The 22,873-nt window shown below is 39.8% G+C and overlaps 1 protein-coding gene across 3 annotated transcripts in view; it reads left to right on the plus strand.

The window, feature by feature from the left end:
- Positions 1-19,532: 19,532 nt before the first annotated feature.
- Abcg2 (ATP binding cassette subfamily G member 2) overlaps positions 19,533-22,873 on the plus strand; it is a 120,261-nt gene continuing 116,920 nt past the window's right edge. The window contains exons 1-2 of one of the 3 annotated variants that reach the window (XM_087657403.1): positions 19,533-19,637; positions 20,005-20,168. The gene's annotated coding sequence lies outside the window, so the exon portion shown is untranslated. Of the gene's footprint in view, positions 19,675-20,004; positions 20,169-22,873 lie in introns of all 3 variants that reach the window. The other 2 variants (XM_087657404.1, XM_087657398.1) reach the window with 2 other exon arrangements.

A 22,873-nucleotide genomic window follows, 5' to 3' on the forward strand; every position in this document is an offset into this window, starting at 1 on the left:
CTCTACAGAACCTCTGACTCATCTGAAGACATGCTTAGTAAAGGGGAAGAATAATTATCCCCTTAATTAAGTAGTTGTCTTTCTCAGAAGCCCCTCCCTTTCTATCATCAGTACACTGCTTCCAGCCGGGCAACACTGTTAGGATTATCTGATATTCTGGGTCAACATTTCTTTTTCTTCCTCTTCCTCCTCCTCCTCCTTCCTCCTTCTCCTCCTTCCTTCTTCCTTCTTCTTTTGAGTAACTTTTGTTTTATATCATCTTTTATTTTCAGATATTGTCCAAAAGCTTAAGTATGCGTGCCCAGAGACTCTTGAGTTCTCTCTCTCTCTCTCCTCTCTCTCTCCTCTCCTTCCCTCTCTCTCTCTTCCCTCTCTCTCTCTCTGCCCCTCTCTTCCCTCTCCCCTTTTTACTAAAAATAAATTTTTTTCTCATATATGCTGCACCAAAGACACTAGAATATAAGAGTGATGGTTCTATATAGACACCAGCTCACCCTCTCCAAGTTTAATGAGTTATAGGTTGACTTCAGCAATGGGGATTACTGTCAGTTTGAAAAGAGCAACCTGCTGTCTTGGCAACACCCAGGGTTATTTGGGGATTTCCATGGGACCCTTTTGGCCAACAACTCAATTGGATGTATCCCAGTCCCAGAACTGGAAGTTTCATTTGGTGGCAAGACATGGCTAGTTGGGACTCCTTTTCCCTCATCATTTGGGAATTTTATTAGAATAGCCTTCATATATTTTAGAAAGTTACTACTGAACTGGGTTCCCATACTGTCGCTCAAATGCCCATCAATTCTAGCTGTCTGTAGCTGGATTCTTTTGCTCAACTCTATCTCCCCTCCTCAACCCTCCCATTCCTGTCTCCCCTAGCCCCTAGGTTACCCATAAAATCTATTTCATTTTCCCTTCCCAGGAAGATCCATGTGTTCCACCCATCTATTCCCTTCTTGTATTTTTAATCTCTATGTCTATGATTATCACTTATTTGGTAGCTAATATCCGAATATAAGCAAATACATAACATATTTATCCTTCTGGGTCTGAGTTATCTCACTCATGATGACTTCTTTCTAGTTCTATCCATTTGCTTGCAAATTTCATGATGTCATTTTTTTCTTTCTTTTTTTTTTCTTTTTTCTTTTTTTCGGAGCTGGGGACCGAACCCAGGGCCTTGTGCTTGCTAGGCAAGCGCTCTACCACTGAGCTAAATCCCCAACCCTCATGTCATTTTTAAACAGCTGAACAATACTGAACAACTGTAAGTGTTGACAGACATCTGCTAGGTAGAACCTCTCAGAAAACAGTTAGGCTAAGCTCCTGTCTGCAAGTATAACAGGATCATCAGTAGTATCAAGGGTCGGTGCTTGCCCATGGATGGGGCTTAAGTTGGGCCAGTTATTGGTTAGCCATTTCCTCAGTCTCTGCCCATCTTTATCCCTGCATTTCTTGTTCACAGGATAAATTGGGAGTCAAAAGTGTGCTGGTGCCTTTATCCCTCCACTGGGGGTCCTGCTTGGCTACAGGAGTGGCCTTCTCAGGTTCCATATACCAGTTATGATGCTTCTAAGCTAAGGCCATCTTCTTCTGGGACTGACTTGTGGGAGCCTCCCCAATCCTGGGTCTCTGGCACATCCTAGAGATTCTCCCCCACCTCTACCCCTGTCAACTGCAGATTTCAAGACATTCTCTGATCCCTCTGACCCTCTCTTCTTCCTCTAATCTGCCAATATCCACTTATCAGTGAGTACCTACCATGTATGTTCTTTTGGTTTGGGTTAATAGGTCACTCAGGAAGATGTTTTCTGGTTCCATCCATTCAAAATTCATGATGTCTTTGTTTTTAATAGCTGAGTGGTATTCAATTTTAGAAATAACCACATTTTCTTTATCCATTCTTTGGTTGAGGGACATCTGGGTTGTGTCCAGTTTCTGGATAATATGAATAAAGCTACTATGAACATGGTGGAATATATGTCCTTGTAGTATGGTGGAGCATCTTTTGAGTATATGCCCAGAAGTAGTGTATCTGGGTCTTGAGGCAGAACCATTTCCACTGCCAGATTGATTTCCAGAGTCATTATACAAGTTTGCAATCCCACCAACAATAAATGAGTGTTCTCCTTTCTCTATATCCTCACCAGCATGAGCTGTCACTTGAGTTTTTTATCTTATTCATTCAAATTGCTGTAAGATAGAATCTCAGGTCTGTCTTTCTTTCTTTCTTTCTCTCTTTCTCTCTCTCTCTTTCTTTCTTTCTTTCTTTCTTTCTTTCTTTCTTTCTTTCTTTCTTTCTTTCTTTCTTTCTTTCTCTCTTTCTTTCTTTTTTGATTTGTATTCCCCTGAAGACTAAGGGTGTTGAACATTTCTTTAGGTGCTTCTTGGCCATCCAAGATTTCCTGTTAAATATTCTGTTTAGATATGTATCCCATTTTTTTTTAGTTGGGTTATTTGATTTGTTAGAGACTAATTTCTTAATATACTTTAGATATCAGTCCTCTGTCAGATGTAGGGTTAGTGAAGATCTTTTCCCAATCTGTAGGCTTTACAGAAGCTTTTCAGTTTTATGAGGTCCCATTTATCAATTGTTGATCTTAGAACCTGAGCAACTGGTGTTCTGCTGGGACGTTTTCTCCTGTCCAATTCATTCAATGCTATTTCCCACTTTCTCTTCTATTTGATTTAGTGTATCCTGTTTTACATTAAAGTTCTTGATCCACTTGGACTTGAATTTGATAGGGTGATAAATATGGATCTATTTTCATTCTTCTGCATACAGACATACAGTTAGATCAGCACCATTTGTTGATGCTTTCTTTTATCCATTGTATAGTTTTGGCATCCTTTTCAAAAATCAATTGTTCATAGGTCTTTCTGGTATTTGATTTGATTCCATTACCCAACCTGTCTGTTTCTATATCAATACCATGCAGTTTTTAATCACTACTGCTTTGTAGTTTAGCTTGAGATCAGGGATGGTAATTACTCCAGAAGTTGTTTTATGGTTCAGTATTGTTTTGGTTAATCTGGGCTTTTTTTGAGGAGGTGCTCATATATAGTATCATACCAGCAAATAGTGATACTTTGACTTCTTTCTCTCCAATTTATATTTCCTTGATCTTTTTTTGTTTTCTTATTGCTCCAGATCAAACTTCAAATACTAGATAGGGAGAGAGTAGGTAGCCTTGTTTTGTCCCTGATTTTAGTGAGATTGCTTTAAGGTTCTCTCCATTTAATTTGATATTAGCTAATGGCTTGCTCTGTCTTGCTTTTATTATGTTTGTTATTATCTTGTATTCCTGATCTCTCCAAGACATGAAGGGGTGTTGAATTTTGTTACAGGCTCTTGAAAGAGCATCTAATAAGATGATCATATGATTTTTTCTTTCAGTTATTGCATCAATATTCATAAGATAAATTGGTCTGAAATTCTTTCCTTGTTGAATCTTTGTGTGGTTTAGATAGCCGTGTAACTGTGGCCTCAGAATGAATTTGGCCATGTTCCTATTCTGTTTCTATTTTGTAAAATAGTTTGGGGAGCATTGGCATTAGCTCTTCTTTGAAAGTCTGGTAAAATTCTGTGCTAAAATCATGTAACCCTGGGATCTTTTTTTTTGGTTGGGGAACTTTAAATGACTGTTTATATTTCCTTAGGACTTATGACACTGCTTAGTTTACCTGATCTTGATTTAACTTTGGTTAAGTGGTATCTGTCTAGAAAATTATCCATTTCATTTAGATTTTCCAGTTTTGTAGAGTACAGGCTTTTGAACCTTGTGTTGTTGTTGTTGTTGTTTTTTTAATTTCCCCAGTTTCTGTTGTTATCTCGCCCTTTTCATTTCTGATCTTGTTAATTTGGACACTGTCTCTCCTCTGCCTTTTAGTTGGTTTAGCTAAAAAAAAATATCAGCTCTTGGTTATGTTGATTCTTTATATAATCCCTTTTGCTTCTAATTGATTGATTTCAGCCCTGAGTTTGACTTTTTCTTGCCTTCTACTCTTCTTTGGTGTGTTTGCTTCTTTTTGCTCTAAAGCTTTCAGGTGTGCTGTTAAGTTGTTAATTGAGCTTTCTCCAATTTTCTTATGAAAGCACTTAGTACTATGAACTTTCCTCTTAGCATTGCTTTCATCTTGTCCTATAAGTTTGGGTATGCTCTGCCCTCATTTTCATTAAATTCTAGAAAGTCATTTATTTATTTATTTATTTATTTATTTATTTATTTATTTATTCCTTGACCCAGTAATCATTGAGTAGAAAATTGTTCAGTTTTCATGAGTTTGTAGGTTTTCTGTTGTTTTCATTGTTGCTGAAGCTGGGCTTTAATCCATGGTGATCTTAAAATATGCAAGGGGTTATTTCAAAATTCTTATATTAGTTGGGGCTTGCCTGATTATTTAAATAGGTCAATTTTGGAGAAAGTTCATTGTGGCTCTGAGAAGGTATAGTATGTTGTTTTGGAGTTAAATATTTGGTAGATATCTGTTAAATTCATTTAGTTCATTACATGTGTTCATTTCATTGTTTCTGTTTAGTTTCTATTTTGATGACCTGTCCATTGGTGAGAGTGGGGTGTTGAAGTCACCCACTACTTATTATATCAGGTTCAATGTATAATTTAAGTTTTAGTAATGTTTCTTTTACAAGTGTGGGTACCCTTGCATTTGGGGCATAAATGTTCAGAATTGAGATTTAATCATGGTGGATTTTTCCTTTGATGAACAATAAGTGTCCTTCCTCATCTCTTGTGATTACCTTTGGTTAAAAATCTATTATATTAAATATTAGAGTGACTACTCCAACTTGCTTCTTGGGTTTGTTTGCTTGAAAAACCTTTTACCAGCCTTTCCCAGGTAATGTCCATCTTTGTTGCTGAGGTGTGTTTTTTGTATGCAGGAGAATGATGAATCCTCTTTACGAATCCACTCTGTTAGTCTGTATCTTTCTTTTTATTGATGAGTTGAGCCCATTGATGTTGAGAGATATTACCAATGATTGTTAGTTCCTGTTAATTTGATATCGGTGTTCTTTCTGTATGCATATGATTCTCTTCTTTTGGTTTTGCTATGAGATGATTGATTTCTTGTGCGTCATTTCTTTTTGGGGGTGTTCGTTTATTTGTTTGTATGTTTTTAGTGTTATTACTCTCCTTGTGTTAAGAGTTTTCCTTGTAGTATCCTCTGTATGGGTAAATTATTAGGAAGATACTATTTAAATTTAGTTTATCATGGAATATCTTGGTTTCTCCATCTATGGGGTTGAAAGTTTTGCTGGGTATAGTAATCTGGGCTAGCATCTGTAGTCTCATAGATTATGTAAGACATCCAGGATCTTCTGGGTTTTAGACTCTCTGTTGAGAAGTCAGTGTAATTCTGGTAGGTCTGACTTCATATGTTACTTGGCCCTTTTTCCCTTGCAGTTTTTAATATTCTTCCTTTGTTCTGCCCACTTAGTGTTTTGATTATTATATGGTATGGAAGATTTCTTTTCTGGACAAATCTATTTGGTGTTCTAAAAGCTTCTTGTACATTTATAGCTACCTGGCTTTTTTCCCTATGATTTTGTTGAAGATCTTTTCTGGTCCTTTGAACTAGGATTTTTCTACCTCTTCTATTTCTATTATTCTTAGGTTTGGTCGTTTCAGTGACCCAATTTTCCTGGATGTTTTGAGTTATAAACATTTTACACTTGGCCTTTTCTTTGACCAATATATCAATTTCTTCTATCATATCTTACATGCCTGAGCTTTTCTCTTATATTCTGTTGTGATGTTCGAGTCTGTAGTTCATGTTCTCTTTCCTAGGTTTTATATATCCAGGGTTGCCTCTTTCTGTGTTTCCTTTATTGCTTGTGTTTTCATTTTCAGGTCTTGGATTGTTTTGTTCATTTCTTCACTTGCTTGATTGTATTTTCCTGTATTTCTTTAAGGAATGTATTTGTTTCTTTTTTAAGAGTTTCTACTTGTTTGACTGTGTTTTTCTGTATTTCTTTAAGGAGGTTATTTGTATTCTTCTTAAAAGCCTATATTATCTTCATAAGATGAGATGTAAGGTCATGGTCTTGTTCTTCGGGTCTGTTAGTAAATCCAGGACTTGCTGTAGTAGGAGAGCTGGGGCTTGATCATGCCATACTGCACTGGCTTCTGTTGTATTCTTGCATTGACTTGCCTTTAGCCATCTGGTTGTCTCTGGTGTTGGTTGGCCTGTTAGTGCCTGGGAGTATCAAGCCTCTGGTACTGGTTGTCCTGGATGGCAGCAAGCCTCCTAAAAGGCAGGCATAGCTACAGGCTGGAAAGTAGAGTGCAGATCCACAATTGCAGGTACAGGCATGAATTGGAAGATGGAGCTGGATGTCCTGAGTGTCCCAGATGTGAGCAGACCTCTGGGAGGCAGGCAGAGCTGTGGGCTGGGGAGTGGGATCCGTGAGTGTAGGTTAAAAGTTTAATGCATTTTTTATATCAGAATAAAAAGAGAGTTCTAGAGCCCTAGTGTCTTAGTGACTATTCTATTACTGTAAAGAGATATGATAATTATAGCAACTCTTATAAGAGAAAGAATTGCTTACAGCTTCAGAGGTTTTGTACATTATCATGGTGAGGATCATGGTGGTGTGAAGGCAAACATGGTGCTGAAGAAGTAGCGAGAGTTGCATATCCAGATCTGAAGGCAGTAGGTAGAAAGAGTCAATGGACCACAAACATCAAAGCCTATCTCCAATAATACACTTTCTCCAACAAGGCCACTCCCTGGTGATCAAACACTCAAATCTATGAGCCTATGGGGCCATTCTTTTTCAACCACCACATTTAGCGTAGGATCTTCTGATTTCGAGGGATTTTTTTACTTAATGTATCTCCTGGGCTCTAAAGGGAACTTAGAGATTCCCTTTCAGTCATAGGCCAGAATGGGCAGCTCTTTCTTTTTGGAACTCCACTTAATTGCTCCAAATCTTTACAGAAAATAAATTGATGCCATATCTGAAATACACAGTCATATTTTTGTTACATCAAAGAATAAATTTTTTTAAAAAGTAAACCTTGACTTCTCCAGATTTAGATTCTTTGTGGGTACTGACCTTTGCCTGTCAGGAAGTTGAGTCTTTACCATTAATGTATATTTGGAATAGGATGCCACCCTAGTTCCCAGGAAGCTTTCAATTGGTTCCTACAAACCAAAGTAACTCTTTAATTAAGAGTTACTGCATGCTGTTGATTCTTAACTCTATTGATTTTTCTGGCTATTCCACATTTCTCTATATTTTTTTAAACTCAAGCCTGGAATGAAGTCTAATCTTTGTTGTCAATGTTACTGCCTCTGGAAGCAACTAAAACTCAAAATTCTGGAGGATTTCCTTAATCAGTCAACTTGAATTCAGAAGACCTATCCTAAATCTGACACACGCCTTATAGTGTAGATCATATTAAAAACATGGAAGAAGAAGTCTTTGCTTTTTTCCTGCTGGCCTTTACTTTCACTGGCAAGTTTATCTATCCTGTTCCTGAGCCAATCAGTCTCTGATTTTAGAACTACTTCTTTGGGATTCCAGTGCAGAATAAAACTGGCAGCTCTGTAGAACCTCCCTGGGATTCCAGCACTAGACTGAGACTGCATAGACATCCACACTCAAGGACTGAACAACTATTGCATGCTTGGCCTTTTCATTGCAGACATGGAAATATATATTTCATGATATGATATGATATATTTACTATATTATATCAACTCTTTTCATTTAGATAATTATGGCTTATATAAACATATTTTTAGTAAAATAATTTGGTAAGTGTTTGTCCAAAATCAAAATGAACTTGATTTTTCCGGAATATGAAAAAGACAAAGACAAATCTAGGAAGCCTAAACAAAGTCATGGGAGGCCTTAATAAATTACATGAGGTATATAAATAATGAAACAGATGATATGTATAAAATTACATTATCTAAGCTCAAAGCTGAGCTTATTAATATCAAAGTTCTATTTAAATAAATATTTCTCTTATGATCTACTCTTTGTAACATTTTCAAGTATTTAAAAAATTTAAAAAGCTGTCTAATCAAGATAACTATTTAAGGGGCTGGAGAGATGACTCAGTGGAAAAGAGCACTGTTGGCTCTTCTAAAGGTCATGAGTTCGATTCTCATCAACCACATGGTGGTTCAAAGCCATCTGTCCTGGGAATTGATGCCATCTTCATATTGGAAGACAGCTACAGTGTCCTTTTAAAAATAAATAAATCTTTTTTTAAAAAGATAACTATTTAAAAACCATTTCTTAACAAAATCAGGATTTACTTTAAATGTTTGGTTCTGCTTAAGCTTTATCCAAATGTTACACTACAGTTGAAAGTACAAGCTTGCAGTCACTGACATCTGGGTGTTGAGTAAACACGATTGGGTGCTGTAATAGTTTGAACAAGGATGACCGCTGTAGATCAGATGTTCGAACACTTGGTCTCTAGTTGGTGATGCTGTTCGGGGAGGTTTGGGAGTGGCAACCTTGTAGGGAAGATGTGTTCCTATAGACTGGAGGGGATTTGAGATTTTAAAGATTCCGTGCTACACTTGGCTTCGTGGTTGCAGTTCAGGACATGCACATTCCTCTTCCTGCTGCTGTCACGATGTCCTCACCATTATGGCCTCCAAACTTTAGGACCGTAAGTGAAAATAAATGTTTCGTTGTTTTGTTTTTGTATAAGTTGCCACAGTCATGGTGTGACATGTGTTTGAACCAAGTGTTCAAACATTGATCCACAAAGACCATCCTTCTTCAAACTATTACAGCCTCCAAGTCTGTTTGTTCAACACCCAGAGACTATAGCAATCTTGTCTTTTTAACTTTAGTGTTCCATTTAGATAAAGCTTAAGTAAAACCAAACATTTAAAGTAAATCCTGATTTTGTTAAAAGATAGTTTTTTTTTTTGGTTCTTTTTTTCAGAGCTGGGGACCGAACCCAGGGCCTTGTGCTTCCTAGGTAAGCACTCTAGCACTGAGCTAAATCCCCAGCCCCAAAAGATAGTTTTTAAATAGTAGTAGAAGCATAAAAGTTATTAATATAGAAGTTCAACACAGAGAGTAGACTATTGCTGTAATGAACCTGACCATATTAGGTTTTGGAGGAATGTGGATATTTTGGAAGTTAGGACATAAAAAGCAGTTGAATGCTGTAAGCAATGCTTAATGAGCTGTCCTTGTAGGAGCCAGAAAGACAGTAGTGCTGGAAGCTGTGTGGACTCTAAAGGCCCAATTCAAGAGGTTTTAGAGGGAACAATTTCAGCAGCAAAGCTAGAGACAACACTTGTGAGATTTGGCAAAGAGTTTGGCTGCATTTTGCCTTTTTCCTAAAAATTATCTGAGAGTAAATTTAAAAGAAACATACTAAATTTCTTTGATGGAAGCAATTTCAAGAAAGCATAATATTTAGTCTGCAGCATGGTTATTATTAGTAACCAATGAAAAAGAGCAAGTGGGATAAAAGGAAATACAAATGTATTTGAAGAAAATGTGATCACCACTGAACTAAACATTACAGCCAAGAGCTGAGCATAAAAGGGCAAAGAGATAACTACTATTAAGAAGAGCATTTCTGGGGCTGTGGAGATGGCTTAGCAGTTAATAGCACTGTCTGCTCTTCCAAAGGACTGGGGTTCAATTCCTAGCACCCACCAACTGTAACTCTAGCACCTTCACACACTCTGGCACATAAAATAAAAAATGAATAAACAAACAAACACAAAAGAAGCTCTTGCTCTGTCCTGGAACAAAGGGAAGGCCTGTCCTCAGAGCAAGATCCCACCCAGTTAGGCATCCAACTTGCAAAATGAAAGTGCTGAGGAATGTTCTACTCCTAGAAAGCAACTGTAAGCCAAAGCTGCTGCTAATGTGGATGAGTGGGTGAAAAGTCCATCCCAACCTGACCATAGAACTTGGTAGTGCCATTTACTTGGTGCTAGCTTTAGAAGGAAGCCCAGTGAAAGAGCAGTAGATACTAGATTCTTCCTCCTTGGTTTCAGAGGATGAATGAGGCCAGGACACATGTGTCAGCAGTCTGTCTATGTGAAGGCCCTGAGGACAAGCGGTATACCTTGAGAGGCCATCGTGTGAAAATATAAATGTGAAGCATGGACTGGAAATTCATGTCTGTTGAGACTTTAAGGTCTTGGGAGATATCAGAGCCATGATATAGCTGCCAAGCAGAGCTCTGTACAGGGAATGGAAGCAGCACAAGAGAGATACACATTGCAGGTGAAACATTGGAGGGGTGTCTGGTCTCTTGACAGACAGCAGACATGATGCTATAGGATTTGGTATTTGCCCTGCTTGGTTTCAGTCTTGCTTAGTATTTCCACCCTATGCACAAACCCTATGCATCAGAATGGTAATGTATATTCTGTGCATTATGTTTGAAGTATATGATTTGCTTTTTTTATTTTACAGGGATTACTGTTAGGGGTTGGCTTGAGTTTCAGAAGACTTTGAATTTTTAAATATTCTCGATATTGTAAGAGACTATAGGGACTTTTGAAATGCATTTTACATTATGATATGGCCAGGAGGTGGAATACAATAGTTCAAATAGGAATGTCCCCCAAAGGCTCTGATGTTTGGATATTCGTTTCTCCGTTACTGGTTCTGTTTGGGGGAGTTCTAAGAGATATATCATGGGAGGAAGAATATGAGTGCTTAAAATCTATGTTACTTATGATTCACTCATTGTTTTGTGCTTGCAGTTCAATATGTGAGCTCTCCACTTCCTGCTTCTGCTACAGTGCCTGTCACCATCATCATGAACACTCAACTTTCTTAATTACTTTCCTATTGCTGTGAAAACACACCATGACCGAGACAACTAAAAAAAAGAGTTTATTGGGAACTTTCAGTTTCAGATGGTGAGACCATGAACATCATGGTATCATGGTGCAGAGCTTGGCAGCAGCAGACAAACTTGACCCTAGAATAGTAGCTGAGAGCTTATATCCTTATCCACAAGCAGGAAGGAGAGAGAGAGAGAGAGAGAGAGAGAGAGAGAGAGAGAGAGAGAGAACTAACTGGTGATAGTGTGGGCTTTTAACATTTGAAAGGCTAATCCTACTGACACACCTCCAGTGACTATACCTCGAGTCCCCCCAAATAGTTCTGGAAACTGGAGACCAAACATTCAAATAGATGATCCTATGTGGCCATTCTCATTTTAACCATCACATTAACCTTCTGGCCCATAAACCAAAATAAACTCTTCTTCTATTAGTTCTCTTGGTGATGATGTTTTATTACAGGAACTGAAAAATAACTAATTGAGAGGTCTGTGGACAGAGGAACTACATGGAAGCCAGTGTATTCTGATTTTTGCCCTTCAAGGTCAACCAGGTCCCAGGAGATCATGAAGCATCTCTCATATAATCCTGCAGCTCTGTCTACTTGATCAGAGAAACTGTGGAAACCCTGATGTTTGACTCTAATCAGCATTCATTCTACAAAGAGGATAGTCAACATGGAGGAATGGTCTCATGCTTCTAAAGCGACATGGTCAGCAAGATCCTGACTCATCTCAGCAGATGATACAACTGGTAAACAAACACATACAAAAAAAAAACAAAAACAAAAACACAAAAGGATCCAAAACTAAATGACTCCTTAGTGTCGTATCCCTAATTTTGACTACCGCATGATCTTCAAAACCCCCTATATTTTTGGCATCTGCCTTAGATAGGGTTTTATTGCTATGAAGAGATACCATGACCAAGGTAACTCTTATGTAACTGGAGCTGGCTTACAGTTTCAGAGGTTCAGTCCATTATCACCATGGCAGCATAACAGCCTGCAGGCAGACATGGTGCTGGAGAAGGAGCTGAGAGTTCTATACTTTGATCCAAAAGCAGCCAGGAGGAGACTCTGCTGTGTAGGAAGCCAGGTCTCATTCACACTGGATAGAGCCTAAGCATAGAAGGAGACCCCCAAACCCACCTACACAGGGACACACTTCCTCCAACAAGGCCACACTTCTTAATAGTGCCCGTTCCCATGAACCAAGCATCTTTGCTACAGGAAAATACTCTATAATCTATCAAAGAAGATTTGTAAGCATCAACCCAGCCACCGATCCTTTGATCTACAGTGGTGCCCAGTCTGCAAGATATGCTAGTAGAATGGTGACACAAAGCTTATGGGAATAACCAAGCAATATCTTCTTTGTCTTAAGGTCCACTCTATGAAATGAGTCCCATACCTGACACTGCTTTGATGACCAAGCACCTGAGACTACAAGCTTAGGGAAAACCAACTACTACTGCTGTCCTAAAACTAAAACATAGCAATAAAATGACTGCTAATGACATTCTGCCTTACTCATATGCTGCATATACTCATAGATCAGTGTCTTGCTCAGCCATCATCAGAGAAGCTTCCTTCTGCAGCAAAGAGAAATGAATACAGAGACCACAGCCAGACAATATGCAGAGACTGAGAGACCTTGGAACACTCATCCCTAAACACGATGTCTCCATCAAGTACATTCCACAGCAGTCTTAGGAAACCCCATGAAAGAGGAGGCAGAAAGAATTTAAGAGACAGGGTGAGGTGGGGTATGTGGGTGGGGGGCTTGCTGGAGAGATGGCACAGCAGTTTAAGACCATCATTGCTCTTCCAAAGGTGCTGAGCTCAATTCCCAGCAATCACACAACCATCTGTAATGAGATCCAATGCCCTCTTCCGGTGTGTCTGAAGACAGCTACATTGCATTCATATAAATAAATCAGAGAGAGAGAGAGAGAGAGAGAGAGAGAGAGAGAGAGAGAGAGAGAGAGAGAGGTGTCTGTACCAGATTGGGTCCCAGAGCTGAAAAGAGAAGTGACCCCATCTCTAACCCAACAGCAACCTCCAATTGATAACCATTTCAAAATGAAATTTTAGTTTTTTTCCCAGGGGAATTTCACTGGGGACACAAACTACTCTTTAAGAGTAGTCTGCATGTCCAGCAGTAGATGACCAACAGAAAACAAATTCAATGGCATCTTTCCTTGTCTCATTAAGTTGTATTGGAGCCTTTCCACATTTCTTCTCTAGGTCCTTTTATGTTTATATTATGGCTTCCAGTTTAGTGTTTTTATGTTATTCATGAGTATGAGATGTGTGCCTATTTTTTTGTGCCTTTTCTTGGTCTCTTTCCCTTTGGTTTGTTTGTTTTTCTTTTCTGATCCATTAGTCTTGTTTTATCATGTAATACAATATAATACAATACAATACAATATTATTACCCTTTAGCAGGCTATTTGTTCTTTATTAAGAGATAGGAAGGGGTCTGAATGGGAAGAGAGGTGGGGAGAATCTGGGAGGAGTAGAGGGAGGAGAAACTGTAATCAGCACAAATGTGAGATAAACTATTTTTAATAAAAGGGGAAAATGGTAAGTATACTGTCTAGTTTTTATTGTCAACTTGACACAGACTATAATCAGCTTGGACGTATAAAGTATAAATTGTAATTTGCCTCTGCAGATTGGCTTGTGGCTGGTTGACATAGGAGGCCCAAGCCCACCATTTGAAATACTGTCCCTATGTAGATGGCCTGGGTTTTATAAAAGGGCAGTTCAGCAGGCTTGGGAACAAACCAGTAAGCAACATTCCTCTGTGGCTTCTGCTTCAAATTCTTACCTTAAGGTCTAGCCTTGGCTTCCCTTGGTGATAGACTAGAATCTGTCCCTTTCATCCCTGTCTTAGTCAGGATTTCTATTCCTGAACAAACATCATGACCGAGAAACAACTTGGAGAGGAAAGGGTTTATTCAGCTTACACTTCCACACAACTGTTTCTCACCAAAGCAAGTCAGGACTGGAACTCAAGCAGGTCAGGAAGCAGGAGCTGTGCAGAGGCCGTGGAGAGATATTACTCACCGTCTTCTTCCCCTGTCTTGCTCAGCTTGCTCTCTTATAAAACCCAAGACCACCAGCCCAGGGACTGTACCACCCACAGTGGGCTGGGCCCTCCCCACTTGATCACTAGTTGAGAAAATGCCTTACAGCTGGGTCTCATGGAGGCATTTCCTCAACTGAGGCTCCTTTTTCTGTGATAACTTCAGCTTGTGTCAAGTTGACACACAAAACCAGCCAGTACAACCTCCAAGATGCTTTTTGGTCATGGTGTTTAATTCAGCAACAGAAACTCACTCAAACAGAGCCTCATATTCTCTCTCTCTCTCTCTCTCTCTCTCTCTCTCTCTCTCTCTCTCTCTCTCTCTCTCTCTCTCATCAATCCAAGCACTCCTCTGCCTTAGACATTAGGCCTAACTCATAATTATTATAGGAACGTCCATTTCTCCATCTGGTTTTTTTCTCTTGACAAGAAACTGCTGCTACATGCAAGATACCATGTTTGGCTCAATTTCAACACTGCAGCTGAAAGGCAGTGCCTGGGCTAGAGGGCAGGGATTTAAGAAAGGATTTCTGTGTTCTTGTTTGCTCTCTTCCCTCAAATGGACATTCCATTTGCAATCTATATATGAGGACATGACTAAAGGATAGAAGAGGCACCAGGGTCATGACTAGGACAACTGGAGTGACCAACTCACCCCTCCTTGTTGCCTCACTTCAGTTTCTGTCATGGGTCTTACACAAAGTCCCTAGGACAGCAGTTTGCTGGTACCCTGTGTTCTCTAAAGCTCACAGCTATAAACTGACAACAAATTCCCTTCAACTCATCCTCCTGTGAAGAAGAGCTCCTGAAAAGACTGATTGAGTCTGGATGTGGTAGCAGGCCTCCCTTTAAACTGAGCATTTGAAAAGCAGAGGCAAGAGAATCTTTGAGTTCAATGCCAGCCCGGTCTACAGAACAAGTTCTAGGAAACCAGGGTTACACAGAAAAAAACAAACAAACAAAAAAAAAACAAAAAAAAAAACAAAAAAAAAAGTCTCAAAAACAAACAGACCAACAAAGTAACGAACACTCCCAGCCCCCTCCAAAGGAAGATTGCTTACAGGGACTGGTTGACAGGTCAGAAAGGCAATACTCTGGAGAGATTGGAATGCTGCAGGACTGGGGTTAACTACCTTGTCTTGGGTTAGTTTTATTGAGGCACTCATCCTTACCCAACGCTGTCAAAGCCATCACCTTATAACTAATAAAAATTATTAACTTAGCAGTCACCATCATGGGGTGGGGTGGAGTGGGAGTGAGGGAGGGAGTGGGGGCTGTGGAGGTGGGGGCTCCAAGCCAAGTTAGCATTGGCTGAACCATTTCACATTTATGGTGGGTTATCGAGACCACCCAGCTGACCTTGCCTGGGGTCATAAAGCAACTCTCCCAAGCAACTTGCCTTAACATACGCAGGGAGAGGGCTTGTGCTCTTTGCTCTATGCATTAGCATTATTACCTATGGAGGCTTTTAGAGGCACGCCCAAACTCTATCTCTTCAGGACACACCTTACTGCAACTGGCTAATGTAATATCTATTTAAGCCTTTATATTTTGCTAACAATTAGGGTTTCTTTTTTCCCCCCATCTTTATTAACTTGAGTATTTCTTATTTACATTTCAATTGTTATTCCCCTTCCCGGTTTCAGGGCCAACATCCCCCTAACCATTCCCCCTTCCCTTCTCTATGGTAGTTCCCCTCTCCATCCTCCCCCCACAATTAGGGTTTCTATATACAAAAATCAAATATCCTGTAACAGGTAAAGACCATTAAGAAACAAAACCCTGGATCATATCAAACCGTTAGCTCATGATGCAGCTCTGAGTTATTTTTTTAATGCTCTCTATCTGACATAACGCATGAACTGGGAAGACTACCTAAAATCAAATAATCAAAGACACAACTTGCCCTACTGGAGTGAGGCTAACAAATTAAAGAAAGATGTATTTAAAATAACCAAAATTTACAAAATTTTAGCTAGATTGACTATGTCCCTGTGTTTATAATTATTTGTATTATATGAGCTATCTTACTCATATTTAAATGACACCTCTGAAGGAATCACTTTAGTATTGTCCTCCCTTTTTATTTGTAAAATACATTCTTTAATGATTTTTATTTAAATCCTGGCTAATTGCACTATAGAACTTTTTAGATAGCTAGAACTAGAAACATCAATGCTTAATGTACAGAAGAACATGGGTGTTGTTAGTAAAGATGCTATCCATTGTATAATTCCAAAACTTTAGTTATCTTCAGCTAGAGTAAAGAGAATTAGTCATATTTAAAAACTAGATTTTAAAATTTTACCCAAACTATACTGTATAACGAGAATATATAAGGCAGTGAGAAACTTGGATCTCTTAAATGTTAGTTTTGGAATAAAGTATAAGCTTAGGATTGTTAAGACTCCGACCTTGGGTCAGTGGAACTTACTTTGAGACATTCCTGAGTGAGACACCAGACACAGCAAGAGGTTTGTTTTCCAGAGCATTGGGGTGGGTGAGTTTAAGGCTGGTGAAAGCCCTTAGGGTCCTTCAGGGTAAGCGAGTGAGCAGTCATAACAACAAGGCATGAGCAAATGAAAGGACATAATTTTGTCATTTGTATTTTCTCTAAGTCCACTTAAAGATAAAATTAGTGGAGTTTTTTCTCTCCCAGTCCCAGGCGCTGTGGAAGCCTCGGGTTATCATGTAGACATGGCCAAGTCCAAAAACCACACCACACACAACTAGTTCCACAAATGGCACAGAAATGGCATCAAGAACCCAGGTCACAAGGATACGAATCTCTTAAGGGGGTTGACCCCAAGTTCCTGAGGAACACGTGCTTTGCCAAAGAAGCACAAGAAAGGCCTGAAGAAGATGAAGACCAATGATGGAAAGGCAGTGAGTGAGTTCCCAAAGCCATTAAGGCCCTTGTGAAGCCTCAGGCCATCAGGCCCAAGATGCTGAAGGGGCCCAGCCACAAACTCAGCTGTCTGGCTTTCATCACTCACCCCAAGCTTGGGAAGAGGATTCGAAGCTACATAGCCAAGAGTCAGAGGCTCTGCCAACCAAAGCCCAAGGTTCAAACCAAGGCAGAGGCCGCAGCTCCAGCTAAGGCCCAGGCTCAAGCTCCAGCTCAGGCTCCCAAAGGTGCCCAGGTCCCTGTGAAGGCCCCATAGAAAAGGCTCCTGCTAGTGTGAAGACAGATGGACTGCTGTGATGTACCTACCTACACTCTATTTGCAGATGACCAGTGTCCTATGCTGTTTTTACAAATAAACTTGAAACAAGAAAAATAGATATATGGTGGAACAGCTAAATGTTATTTAAAAAATTAAATCTAAAAATGTAAATCTAAGAAACATAAATAGTGAGAGAAACATTAGTTCTTGGGGCACTCAATTGTGAGTTGAGATGAGTAACATCCAGCTACTTTAAGTCCACATGTGTGTGCTCTCAGATGATGGGAGAAAGTTCACTGTCTTCTAGGAAATGGGTTAAAAATATCTGCATACAGTCCGGTTCTCTTAAGAATGAAATCTTTGGTGTGACTTTATTTTTCTTTTAAGTGATGAAATCCTGTCCACTCCGCCCTGCTCTGTTCCCCCATCCCACTGCCCCATCCCTGCCTCCCATTGAGAAAGACTCTGTAAGTAATTTTGAATTTTAGTAACCAAAGTTAAGTCTTTTACAATATTAGTTTACATTATTTTATTTAAAAGAACAAATTTTATGAACAAATTTAAATACTGTCCATTAAATCAAGTTTTACAGTCACTATGTAATTCAGCAGTAGTATTCTAAATAGTGTTGACATAAAACTATAGCTCTTGGGTGGCTGGAGAGATGGCTCAGTGGTGAAGAGCAATGACTGCTCTTCCAGAGGTCCTGATTCAATTCCTAGCAGCCACATGATGGCTCACGACCATCTGTAATGGGATCTGATGCCATCTTCTGTGTGTCTGAAGACAATGGCATTGTACTTACATACAGAAAAAAAATCTTAAAAACAAAACAAAAAGCCCCAAACAAACAAAAACAAACCCTACAGCTCTTATCTTAAAAGGAATAATAGTTTATTTATTTTGGAGCCATTTTGAGTAACTATGTCTGTGATGGTTATTCTTGGTTATCAACCTGACTACATCTGGAATTAACTAAAACTCAAAAAATCTGGGTACAATTGTGAGGGATTTTTTTTCTTAATTGGATTATTTGAAGTGAAGTTAACCTCAAATTTGGATTTTTGAGGTGGAAAGAGCCACCTCTAATTTATATCACACCTTTTGTTAACAGTTTGTATAAAGGACATGGAAGAAGTATGCCCACCCTCGTGTGTGTGTGTGTGTGTGTGTGTGTGTGTGTGTGTCCCTGTTTTCTCCCTCCCTTCCTAACAAATCCATTCCTTCATTGGCATCAGAGCCCACTTACTGAGGACCAGCTGAGACATCCAGTCTCATGGTCTGAGCAACTACTGAATTCTTGGACCTTCTGTACACAGACATACACAGAGAACCATTGTTGGGCTAGATGGACCACAGTCTGTCAGTCATTCTAATAAATCGTGTGTGTGTGTGTGTGTGTGTGTGTGTGTGTGTGTACATATATGTATCAGTCATTCTAATAAATCTAGTGTGTGTGAGTGTGTGTGAGTGTGTGTGTGTGTGTATCTGTGCGCGCGCATACATATATGTATCAGATTCATTCTATAAATTCTGTTACTCTAGGGAATCCAGACTAATACAACAATATACCCTCTTAAACACAAACACACACACACACACACACACACACACACACACACACACACACGTACGTTTTTTCTTTTTTCCTGAAAAATTGCCTGGATATGTAGGAAATACATGTTTTGGATCAGTTTCATGTGCTACTGTTGGGATTGACTTTCTCAGCTTTTACCCAAAGACTGTCTTCTACATGTTTGCACATATATAAGGGTGCTCAAGAAACTGGGTGAACAACCCCTCATATATGCCTTCCCTGGTGAGCCAATAAACTTCATCCTGTGAATGATAATGTTAACAGCTGTGTTTCTAGAGATGGACTGACTAGAATTTTAGTACCAAGGAGAGATTGATATGTTACAGGTCTAAAGGCTGATTAGCTTCTGCTGAGTTAATTTTGGCTTCCAGAACAGCTACTCTGTGCCCACTTCTGTGTCTAAATTAATGTCTTGTGACTAACAGATAAAAATATTTGAGTCCATTAATTTGGCAAATCATTAGTGTCTATCAACCCCAAAGCCAAGAGTGTCACCAAACAGCTTCTAAGGCTTATAGACAATGTATTTAAACATGCATTAATTAACCTAAATCTGTTTTTCTGAGGTATGGCTATTGTCTTAGAGTTTCCATTGCTGTAATGAAACACTATGACTAAGGCCACTGTTAAAAAGACAAACATTTAATTGGGGGTGGCTTACAGTTTCAGAGGTTCAGTCCATTATCATCATGGTAGGTAGTTTGGCAGCATCCTTTCAGACATGGTATTGAAGAAGGACCTTAGAGTTCTGCATCTTGGTCTGACTGCATCCAGGAGAAACTGTCTCCCAGGCAGCTATGAGAAGGGTCTCATTGTCCACCCCCACAGTGACACACTTCCTCCAACAAGGCCATACCTCCTAATAGTGCCACTCCCTAGGCCAAGCATATTCAAACCACCTCAGTGTTATATTTCATAATGCTACTGCATTATGCGGTGGTGGTGGCAGGATACCTGGTGAGCCCAGGCAAGGTATCCCCCTGAGGAATCACACCATTCAACAGGCCTAGTATAAAGATTTGTTGGGGGGAGGGGCGCTGGAAGGGGTAGAGGCAGAAAAAAGAGGGGACAGAAAGAGAAGAGAAAGGAGGATGAGGCCATCCAGGAACATGTAGGAACAGAGAAAGAGAGAGTAAAGGAGGAGACATTGGGTGGGGTAGTGAGCAGTTTCCTTATAAACTGAAGCTCCTGCCTTGTACCTGGCAGCCGGTGATGCTATAAGTTGTTGCTAGGTCACTGTTGCTAGGCTCCCAGGAGGACCCTAGTGGAATTGTCTGTGTAAGCCAATAATGGTCACTCATACCAGCTCCAGAATAAACTATCTCTTATTCCCTTTAAGATTAGAGCTGTGGTTTTTACATTGGCAATTAGGGATCCCAATCTGGGGTTCTGAGAATGATCCACTTTCTATCGGAGGAATCACCTGAATGGAAGCCAGGTTCCAGCAAGGACCCATTCTTGGAGTCCAGACAGCCTAACGTTACTTTCTCCGTTGGATTGTTGGTGAGTACTTCCTGGGACTCTAGACATCCTTTGGTTTGGTTGACTGTCCATTTTATTTTTTTCTGAGCTGGTTAACTAGAACCTTCTTCTAGATAGAAATTTTTGGTCTGCTTTCTAAGCGTTTGGTTTAATGTGTCCAGTTTGGTTTTTTTTTTTTTTTTGTTTTGTTTTGTTTTGTTTTGTTTTTGTTGTTGTTGTTGTTTTTTGGTTTTTTTTTTTTTGCTTTGAAATGTTTGCTCTAGAAAAATCGTCTATACGTTTAGTTTGACAAGCTTGCTTGTGAATCTCTAAAGACATTTTAGATTCTGGCTGTTTAGCTCGTTTTTTCAGATTTTGTTTGCTTTTGGAACTTAGAAGGCATTTTGGTTTCTAAAAAGTTTGTCTTAGTTTTCTTTGTCTTTGACATGAGTTGATTCATTGTCTTTTGGCCTTTGTCTCCTGACTCTCCTCCTCCAATGCATAAGGATGTGTTTGGAGATCTAACAGCTGTCTGGCACTTCAGGGGCATATGCACATTAATTGCAGATTAACTTACAAGTGTTTAGACAAATGGAGAGATTTGAAGACAACCTAAGCATTTGCAGTCTCCAAATTGGCTTATCTTGTGTGTGTAGCAATGCCCTAGGGCATTGGTTCTCAACCTGGGGGTGTCAACCCCTTTGGGGTCCCATTTCAGATATCCTGAATATCAACTCTTTACATTACAATTCATCAGAAAAGCAAAATTACTGCTATGAAGTAGCAATGAAATAATTTTATGGCTACGGGTTATCATGACATGCAAAACTGTATTAAAGGGTCACAGGATTAGGAAGGTTAAGAACCGCTGGCCGAGGGAATAAAATCTTAAAAAGTAAAAGAGGAAACATCATTTAATTAAAATATGAAAGTGGGTGGGCTGCTTTGTCTGACCTCAGTAGGAGAAGATGCACTAGTCCTACTGCAACTTGATCTGCCCAAGGCAGTTAATATTCATGGGAGGCCTCCCCTTCACTGAGGAGAAAAGGGGTATTGGAAGGAAGGGAGGTGAGAGGGAGGAACTGGGAGGAGAGGAGGGAGAGGAAGCTATGATTGGGATGTAGGGTAAATATTAATTAATGAAAAAATGTAAAGTGAACTATAAAAAATTTTAAAAATTGTTAATTCATAACAATACTCTTTAGAAACTACATGTGGATTAGGTTATACGCTAAAATAAAAACATTGTTTAAAAATGCTTGTAGCGAAACTAAAGACAAATTCTACAATACATCCTCATTCTCTGCCTCTCTCTCTCTCTCTCTCTCTCTCTCTCTCTCTCTCTCTCTCTCTCTCTCTCTCTCTTTCTTATAAAACCCAATCCCTCCATGCAACTAGCGTGGCAGATACAAGGTCATTCTAAAGACACTGTCTGTAAATGTGATAATCAGACTGTCGAAAACTAGAAACTCACTAAGCATAAAGGAGTGTCCTGCAGCTCTCATCTTCAGGGAAGGAGAAGGGCAGCAGCCAGAGTGAACTCGTCTCCCAAAAAGAGACTTCGCGCAATTCTAATATCTCGCCAGGCCACTTCACAGGATGCGACTAAAACTCAGATAAGGAAGAGACAAAGATGGGAGGGGCCAACACTGCTTAGCTGTGGAAATCCTTTTTTTTTTTAAATATATATTTATTGATTATACATACACCATGCAGCTTTCTGCCTGTATGAATGTCTGGAGGCCAGAAGAGGGCACCAGATCTGATTATAGATGGTTATGAGCCACCATGTGGTTGCTGGGAATTGAACTTAGGACCTCAGGGAAGAACAAACAGTGTTCTTAACCACTGAGCCATCTCTCCAGCCCAGCTGTGGAAATCCTTAGCCCTCTATTTAAACTGCATGCTCACTTCAGGACCCTAAACTTGGACTCAAGGGGTCCCTTAGGTGTCTTTGCCCTCTTCCTAATGTAGTTCCACTAAGTAAATCTCCATTTTCTGCTTTCCATTTTTTTATTTTGGCTCCTTTTATTGGCTTTCTGAGAAGTGACTAGACCTACCTCTGACTTGGGTGACAAGTTACAATCTTCAAGTGTCAACAGAACCCAGGTTTTTAATGGCAGAGATCTGCCTAGGAATCTTGCTCAGGAACTTATACTCAGTAGCACAGATGAAAGGAGGTACTCAGAGGCCAGCCCACGGCTATACACATTGGCTGGCTGTAGACACTTAGAGGCTCTCCAGCCTCTTGGCCCTCTTTCAGCAGAAGCCACTATGCTATACAAGTATGTAGTGGAGAGATGGGAGAGAAAGAGAAGCAGAATATTTTGAACATTGTGAAGAGAGGTGGAACTGGAGGCGGGTGGGTGGAGAGGAGCACTCTGTTGTGAGTAGCCTGAACTGCTACCTGAGGCCATGGTGGAATCTCATGCTGCTGCTGTGGGCCATGTCTATGTCCACGGTCATGCAGCAGCAGGAGTCTGTATCGATATCCGTGATCCATATTACTACTAAAGGCCATGTGGATGTCCCTGGTCTGTGCTGCCGGGAACCACACTGATGTGCAGGGATCGTCCCACTTCCTACCTCTTGAGAGCGGGCCCTGCATCTCATCTGGGCAGCACAGGAGAGCTGGCCCTAGTGGTAGGATGTGTTCTTGGATTAGGTTTGTGAGGATTTTATTGAGTAACTTTGCATCGATATTCATAAGGGAAATTGGTCTGAATTTCTCTTTGTTGGTTCTTTGT

This window comes from Rattus norvegicus, chromosome 4 (assembly GCF_021556685.1).
Source record: "Rattus norvegicus strain SHRSP/BbbUtx chromosome 4, alternate assembly SHRSP_T2T, whole genome shotgun sequence".
Classification (NCBI taxonomy): Eukaryota; Metazoa; Chordata; class Mammalia; order Rodentia; family Muridae; genus Rattus; species Rattus norvegicus.